We start from the raw sequence: 8154 nt of genomic DNA on the forward strand, positions 1-8154 counted from the left end.
ATTGAGTGGGTCCCATTATTGCTTGCACTCTTAGCAATGTCCGAGATTTCTTTGTACATAAAGCAAAGCCTGGAATAAATCATGCAGTACACCCACATTTCTATTGATTAAAGCCATTCCCATGCCTGCATCTGGTGAATTGTCCACAGAATAAAGAGCAGCTTTATATTTTGTCCTGTCAAAATGTTAGGTCATTCTATCAAGGCCAGCCTGTTCCGTAGCACAGTAAGTCTTCTGTTGAAAAACACCAAGAGGCGGAGAATGAATTCTTGTATTTTTTGCAATAGGAACCTGCCATCCTTTATTTTGTCCACTAGATATTAACGCTTAGTGCTGTGAGTAAACACCACATTTTGCCATATTTTAATAGTTTCTCTACATAAAGTGGGCACAGTATATATAAACAAATTAAAATGGATATGACTGTGAAGCTCCAGGCAATACTTTAAGTTCCTCGTATTCATGAGCAGTAAATTAACATCTAAAAGCTGTTTATTGTACACTATAATGTAGCTGTAAGTCCATAAAAGTGTTTATTTCTGTATTTGTATGACTCTGTGGGCATCCATAAAGGAAAGCTGGTGTATAAACAGATAATGAATTTCTATAAGGTAAAATATAGATGTTCACAGGAGAAGTTAATTGATGACTAACATTGTGCTTTAACAAACACTTTGCATCAGTATATCTGCTTACAGCTATGTTACAGTGGGTTTTTAAATTAAAGTGTGATGTTTTTGCAATGAAGCAATGTTAGAACTGGAGACTTTCTAAAAGTTTAAAGTAGTAACAACTAGGCGATTAAATAGATTAAATTTGATCATGAAAATAGTTGGCAATGAATTTCATCATTGCTAAGTTGGTTCTATGATACACGGCACATGCTGTGGCAATGCCTACAAAGGTGGGGGATAAGCCCGCCAATACCATGCCTTGTCTAGCTCATGTGATATATTACAGGAAATTACGTCCTTTCCTTTGTCTTTAGAATTTCTGATGTGAAGAAATAAGAAATTAATTCAAGACTGTCTCTGACTGACATGAAATACTCGAAAAACAGTGTGTCTTTGAAGCTAATATCAGTGAATTAGCATAAGCTAAACCATCTACTCTGGCACACTAGCTAATGCCATCTCTGGCAGATTTGTGTAAGTTTTGATGGATAAACGCATGATTACAGGTCATTTAATGTAACAGGCAGAAATACCTTCTGTCTGTTTATTCTCCGTTTTGTGACGGATCAATGTAGCTGTCGCGCTCCTGATAAAGCTACTTTAAAGCTAACACTTGATGCAGCTAACGCGATACTAGTGTTGATCCATCACAAAACAGAGAGCAAACAGACAGTAGGTATTTCCATTACATTTGTTTGAAAAGTTACCTGTAATTGTGCGTTTGTCCATCAAAAACAAGCACAAAGCTACTAGAGATAGCAGATTTAGCTTATGCTAATTAGCTGAATTTAATGTGGAGAGATGCTGTTTTATAATATGGAGTTTTGGGAATATTTTATGCCATAGTCAGAGATTGTCTAAAGTAAATCTTTTATTTCTTGAGCAATATTTGATCAAATATATTAGTTATTCTAAGTGCATGGTTGCATCCTCAATGTCCATTTCTTTATTGTAGTTGTGGCCTAGTCTGAACTTTCCCTTGATGATAAAAAAGCACTGTACAAGAAAATGAGGAATAAGTTATGTTCTTTGAATAAAATGTTGGATAATAATAATGGATTAATCAAAGTAATAATCAACAGATCAAGTTATTGTCAGAATAGCTGTCAGTTGCTGCATTATTTTTTAAGTGAGTTTTAATCTGTCTATAACCACTAGCTGTTATGCACCAGGAATCACATATTGTGTGTTACTCAATTACCATAAAGTGTGTATTAACACGCATGTGAACATGTCTTAATCAGACTGATGACAAGTGCTGCATGGCTCCTCTAAAACACTGTCTTGCATTTTACTGCATCCTATACAATTATCCTGATGAGAACTTGAAAGACCTCTGTTAATGTGGGAGTGTGAGAAGGCCTGTAGCCTATAGACCCTGCTTTCATTCATCTCACTAACATCAGGGAGCTCAAGCTTGGCGTCACTCAAAGCTTTTTTCCTTTGAAATTCCCCAGGCAGACCCACAAATTAAGCTCACTTCTGTTTGACCAAAGATGAGACCGGGCCCTGAAGTAAGGCAGCTTTCCCTCCCTTTTCTCACAAGAGTTTGCAATCCATCCCTTAGAACTCCGCAGACCTATAAATCTCTTAAAAATCTCTCTAGTCATTGTCAGCCTGCTATAAAGAAGCATATGGAAAATTCTTTCAATCATGATCTGACGGCAAACACGGCCTGGTTGTGAATGTCAAGAGTGCAGCTGAGAGAATGAGTTTTATCTTTAAAGTATGCTTTGTTTAAACATTAGAGGTACTGTAACTGTACATGAATTTCAATGCTGATGTTGCCAAAAAGTAAGGAAATAAAGGTGACAAGTTTTGGATAGCAAGCATTGCTTGCCTATAGGATGTAAACGTGTAGGTCTACTTGCTTGTGTATGGTATTGAAAATGTGGCGTTTCAATCCATAAATGTAAATAGCCTGCTGCCTCATTTGTAATGATAATATATTGTTTGGATGAAGCTTGATTTCCAAGGAGAAAAAAAATGCTTTATATAAGCTGGTGGGTAGAATTTATTGATTGAGGATTCATACAGCTTGCAAATAAATATTCATTATAAAGTATGATTTTAAAATCGAAAACTTGTACAGATCTATTTCTTGTGGATGCATTCATATTGCATTTTTGTGTTTTTAAAAGAACCACCATGCTAGGGTTATGTCCTCAGACAATATGTGGGTATGCATGTCCACAAGTTTAAAACCACCCCAACTTGGAGGACATCTCATGACAAGCAATCACTCTTAATGGGATTCTTCTCCTCCAGAAAGATTCACAAGGAAAGATTATCTGAATCTATTCTGAGCACATTCAAAGGCAAGGGACCATGCACTCCCCTTGCGAGTTCATTATCATTCTCAGGTTATCCCAGGCCCAGTGAATCTGGAACGCAAATGAATTAGTGAGAATTAAGAAGTCTCTGTGGTCTGAAACCTCTCCAAATCTCCTCCAAGATGAAAGGTACATAGCCATGGCTTATGCACCGTCGCTCTCTTCGCCTGAGCCCCCACGGTAGTCCTATATCTACAGACCCACCCCGGGACACCTCCACCATCCCCTCTCACACACAGCCGCCACCCCCTTTCAGAAAATGGAAATGGTACGAGCAGTTAATGTTGCCTAACGTCTCCTGACCGCAGGTTTTGTCGTGAGGGAGAAGTTGAGCAGGGCTGCAGGACTGAGGCTGCCATCGCTGGCGATTAATTACAGCACTGTGGTGCTGGCACTTCGACATGGTTGATCCCTCTGCAGGCAGGGCTTCCTCTCATCTCAGCCTCTCTGTAGCCTTCAAAGGGCTCTCCACTGCCTGCAAGACTGAACCTAGGCCAGGTAAGAAAGATGCCATGGCTCCACTGTGACTGTACTTCACATATTTCAATGGGACTTCAGTTGTAGATTGTGTCAGTATCACTCCCCCATTGTCCAATGCGATATTATGGACGGTTCCTGGTCGTACCAAGGCTTATAAAAGAATTATTAAAATTAAAATTAAAGTGCTGATAGATAATAAGGATAATTTTGTATTAGATGTGACATTATTGGTTTTTAACAGATTCATATGTGGTTAAAAGAATAAATTCCTCATGTTTGCCCCACACACCAAATTCCTACATGTGCTTCACGACCATTTTCTCTCTGACAAAACAGATGAAATATAGTAATGGTCTGTGCTCAGTATTTTTCCCCTCCTTCCCTACCCGTCAGGCCGGGCCTTTGTAACAGACTGCAGAGGCTGCCTCTCTCCCTCAGCTCATTCAGCATCACACCCTGCCCTTGTGCTGGACATCAAATGACCAGCTCACCCCCTGAGGAGCTCTCAAGTTTCTTCATTTCAGCAGCCGCCTGGCTCTCCCCTGGTCAGCAGCCGGCCACGCAGGGAGAGGGGACATCTGCCTGTCTGAGGATAAGGGACAGGCTGGCTCACTATCCGTCTGTCAGCCCCTCAGACTGGACCCCTCACGTCACTGCTCCACTCCCTCCTTGTTATTCTGGAGAGAACGCAGGGATCTGATATGAGGCATTGTTTGTGCCATACTGGACAGAAAGACAGAGGGGACGAAGGCTAATGCACTGTAGGCATGATCTGCAACAAAAAGCAGCGCTGTTTGGCACAAGCTGATTACAACACAAAGCCCTGTTAGCACATTGTAACCAGGAAATTATCATGCATTTAATCTATGCGACAGTAAAACTGGTAGTAATCTATGCAGTTTGTTTGCAAATTTAACTCACATCTATTAGAAGCTGTTGAGTAGCTGTGTGCAACAGATTGTCTTTTCTACGCTGGTATAAACATGCTCCATTAATGATTATTCTGTAATGATTATCTCTATCTAATTACATGCGGTTTTCTCCATCCCGTTCCATCAAAGAAAGGCAGAGCGATCGATAAAGGCATATTTGCATAAAAATCTATTTCACCGTAACTGAAGGATCAAGACTGAGCTCCCTGGATAAAGATGCCTTTGGCCTTCGCGCCTGTCTAACCTGCAAAGTAATTTGTTTGCTTCCTAAACTTAATATTTGTTCTTTTCCTCCACTGATTTATAAAATGGGGTTAGAGTGCAATAGCATGTGGCTAAAGGAAGTGAGGAGTCTCACTGAAATCATGTACAAAATGTTAATTAACACTCAAGCCAGAAACCTGCTGCTTGAGTTTCTCTTTAATTGGATTATATGGAAACCATTTCAACACATCCATAGGAAATTTTCTACAAGTTGTGAACATCTACATTTACTACAAATTGTTATGTACTCCAGCTTCATCATACTCATTTGTGCCCGGCTATTACCAAAGCAAAACAGAACAATGGTGTAGAATCTGACACCCTGGTGCACAGAGAGAAGCAGTGTAGTGTAAATGATCCTGTGCGGTTGACTGCTGGCCAGCAGCCACATCTATATGAGCAGAGGAGGACCACTCCGAAGAGCCCACACCTCCTGGACCGAGCCGGAGGTGAAGGAGAGAGTATCACACTCTCCTTGTCAGCTGCAAGGGTAATTACTGCTGGCTGAAATTACTCAACATTTGTTTATTAGCTCCCCAGAGCACACTGTAAATAGATTGTCTGTTATAGTCCGATCACATTAAAACCCCGTGCCGCGCGAACCCCCCCCTACACCCCATCCCAACCCCCCCTCCCCCTGCCTCCTGTTTGCTGTGAGCCAGCCTGCTGCTCACTTATTGAACAGCTAGAACCAAGGAGCCATGTTAAATGTGATTGTTTTCCATTAGCTACATCCTGTCTAATACCTCACTTGTGCGGTGCAATTACTGAATTCTGCCATGCAACATAACCTTCATTAGCTGACTGTAGAGTCCTGCAGCTCCAGTAGCCCCCTTACCATTTTTCATTTTTTTTTTTTTTTTTTTATTCATGAGTGGGGAATGAGTTTTAATTCAATATTGATTTCTACATAGACACTCTATGCCTGTGCTTTGTGTACTGCATGGTTACCATGCTTTAAGTGTATGCAGTGATCGAACTACACACACACACAAAAAAAAAAAAAATCACCAGGCCGTGTCTTTCCTTGTATTCATCGTGCTGGCTGGTTCCTGTCAAAGATGACATTCTGAAACATTTGACCCACTAAAAATGAATTCTTGGCCAGAGCCCATGTGACAGTGGAGAGCAATTCATTCCCCCGAAAATGTAAGGAGATAAAAAGCAGAGGCATGCAATAGTCCTGTCAAAAGAGAAAAAGAGAGAGAGATGTGGAGAAAAAGGAGAGAAATGGAGTATATTAGTGTGAATGGAAAATGTGAATGAAATTTATATTCACGGCTGTCTGCACAGAAACCCTTTCACGCAGTTTGAAACGTTACACCAAAATAACTCATCTCCACACAATGCTGGAACACTTTGGTGATAATAGCCCAAATGTTGTTCCACAGACGGAGGCATTTGTAACAGAGATATTTAGCTGTAAAAACTAAACTGAAACAAAACACAGCATGCTTTGTGTGCCTGTGACAGGTAGAGCATGGCTCCCTGGGAACCAGAGTAATAAAACGCTATCTTTCTGTGGCATCTTCCCTTTTCCTCTAATGTTACCCTAATAAAAGCAACCGCTGAGGTGACTGCGCGCAAATAAGGGCCTAAAGCTGCTGGACATCTATCCCAGACCCCTGGAGCCACATTACACACACCTAATGGCCACTCGAAGCTTCATTAGGATATTAATTCTCCACGTTTCTGAAGTGATTCCATCCGTAATGTGACAGTATCTGGCTGCTAGCAAGACAACTTGTTGTTATTGTTGTCCCACTCCCTCCATGCACCCATTTTATCCTCCACCCCCTTCCTTCTCTGAGCATATTGTTATTCTTATAGCGCCTCTGTCTCAGTTTTTCTAGGGAAGAGAAATCTGATAATACTGGGTGTCCTTTGAGATGGAGGCCAATGGAACAGCTCTGAGCACTGCCAAAAGCGTAGCTCCATCTGACCAGGGGAGCAGATGGTCAGGTCCACCCCGGGTCTGGGAAACAAGCAGCAACGCTAAACATTAGATGTCATTTTGCATTTTTAAATACATATCACCTCCTCCCACCTGCAGGATGTCAGAGTCCAATATTCACGGCCAGCAGTCATGTGGAGTGCATGTGGCAATAATAGATTTGTTTTCAAAAGACACTTGGAAAAATTCATCAAAAGGTAAACTGAGGACAGCAGAGTCAAAGCGCCTTTAAAGACTTATTGTAACTCTTTGTTTAAACACCCCAGAGTATTAAGATAATGGCTGAAAATAGTTTATAATACGGTGTAATGCATTTGCAACCAAATATAGGGACATTTTCAGGGAGTTTTAATGTATTTGTTAACAATAAGAACTCCTAAGAAATATCCAAAACTGCCGCGTGAACAGTTACATTTACATTTATTAATTGTGAATACATGTACAAAAATCATTTACAAACAGGTTTATGAATGTAAGGGCATAGTTTTCATTGCTACACTGGGGAGGACACGTATGAGATTGGGGCTTGGGGGTCGTCCACCTGAAAGTTTTGAGCATCAAATACCCACTTTTCTGCATTCTGGTTCATTTTTATGTGCCAATTTGTGCCTTATCTGCATCAATTTATGGTGTAAATGTCTTTCTTTTTGTCAAAATGCCCCTTTAATGTATTTATTTGGGGACTATGTACAAATTCGGAGATGTTTGTTGTGGCAAGTCAAAACACTCACTCAGAGAGTAAAAGTCTGGCTCTGAAATCTCACGTCTCGCGAGATTTGAGTTGTTGCAGGAAGTTACCGCTGGAGTGACCTTACAAACGCAAGGAGTTACTCTGTTTGGAGTAGTCATGGCTGAATTTTTACTTGATTTTGACCAACTGGATCTGGATGAGCCATTTGAATTTGATGACCGCCCGTATTTATTGGAACACGGAGTACACGGATGTACACGGACGCAGAGCTCATTGAAATTGAAGAGCGGACGAGGAGAGAGAGGGAGCAGCAACAGGCAGAGGAACATGTCCGAATCCAGCTAAAGGTAAACACAGACGTTCATTTGTCCTTTCCGTTATGTTGTTGGATAATTATACTAACAATCCGAGCCTATCTGTGTGGAAAAAATGCACTTTTAGTGGATGTATTTTTACATTGTTTGACGCTGTCTGAGTGCCCTATTATTTAATATAGCGCGTGCTCACGAGCTGCAGACAGGTCAGCCCTAGCTTCCTACTGGAGAAATGTCAAATATTGAACATCCTATCACTCATTTAGACAAAAGGAGATCGGAAAATAGGGCCCAGGTTGAAAAAAACATTAGTTCCCCTTTAAATCTGCCTACAACTGCATCAGCATGTGTAATGATGTGTTATATACCATTTATTAAATGATTATATGGCATGGTGGATTAAAATAAAGTGTTGCCTACTTAACATAATAGAAAAAGTAAGGGTGTATATCATGTAGGTGAATCATTTGGGCTTACTAAATAATCTAAAACACTATTATTTTATATCACTT

Source organism: Epinephelus moara, chromosome 7, assembly GCF_006386435.1.
Source record: "Epinephelus moara isolate mb chromosome 7, YSFRI_EMoa_1.0, whole genome shotgun sequence".
In the NCBI taxonomy this organism is placed as follows: domain Eukaryota; kingdom Metazoa; phylum Chordata; class Actinopteri; order Perciformes; family Serranidae; genus Epinephelus; species Epinephelus moara.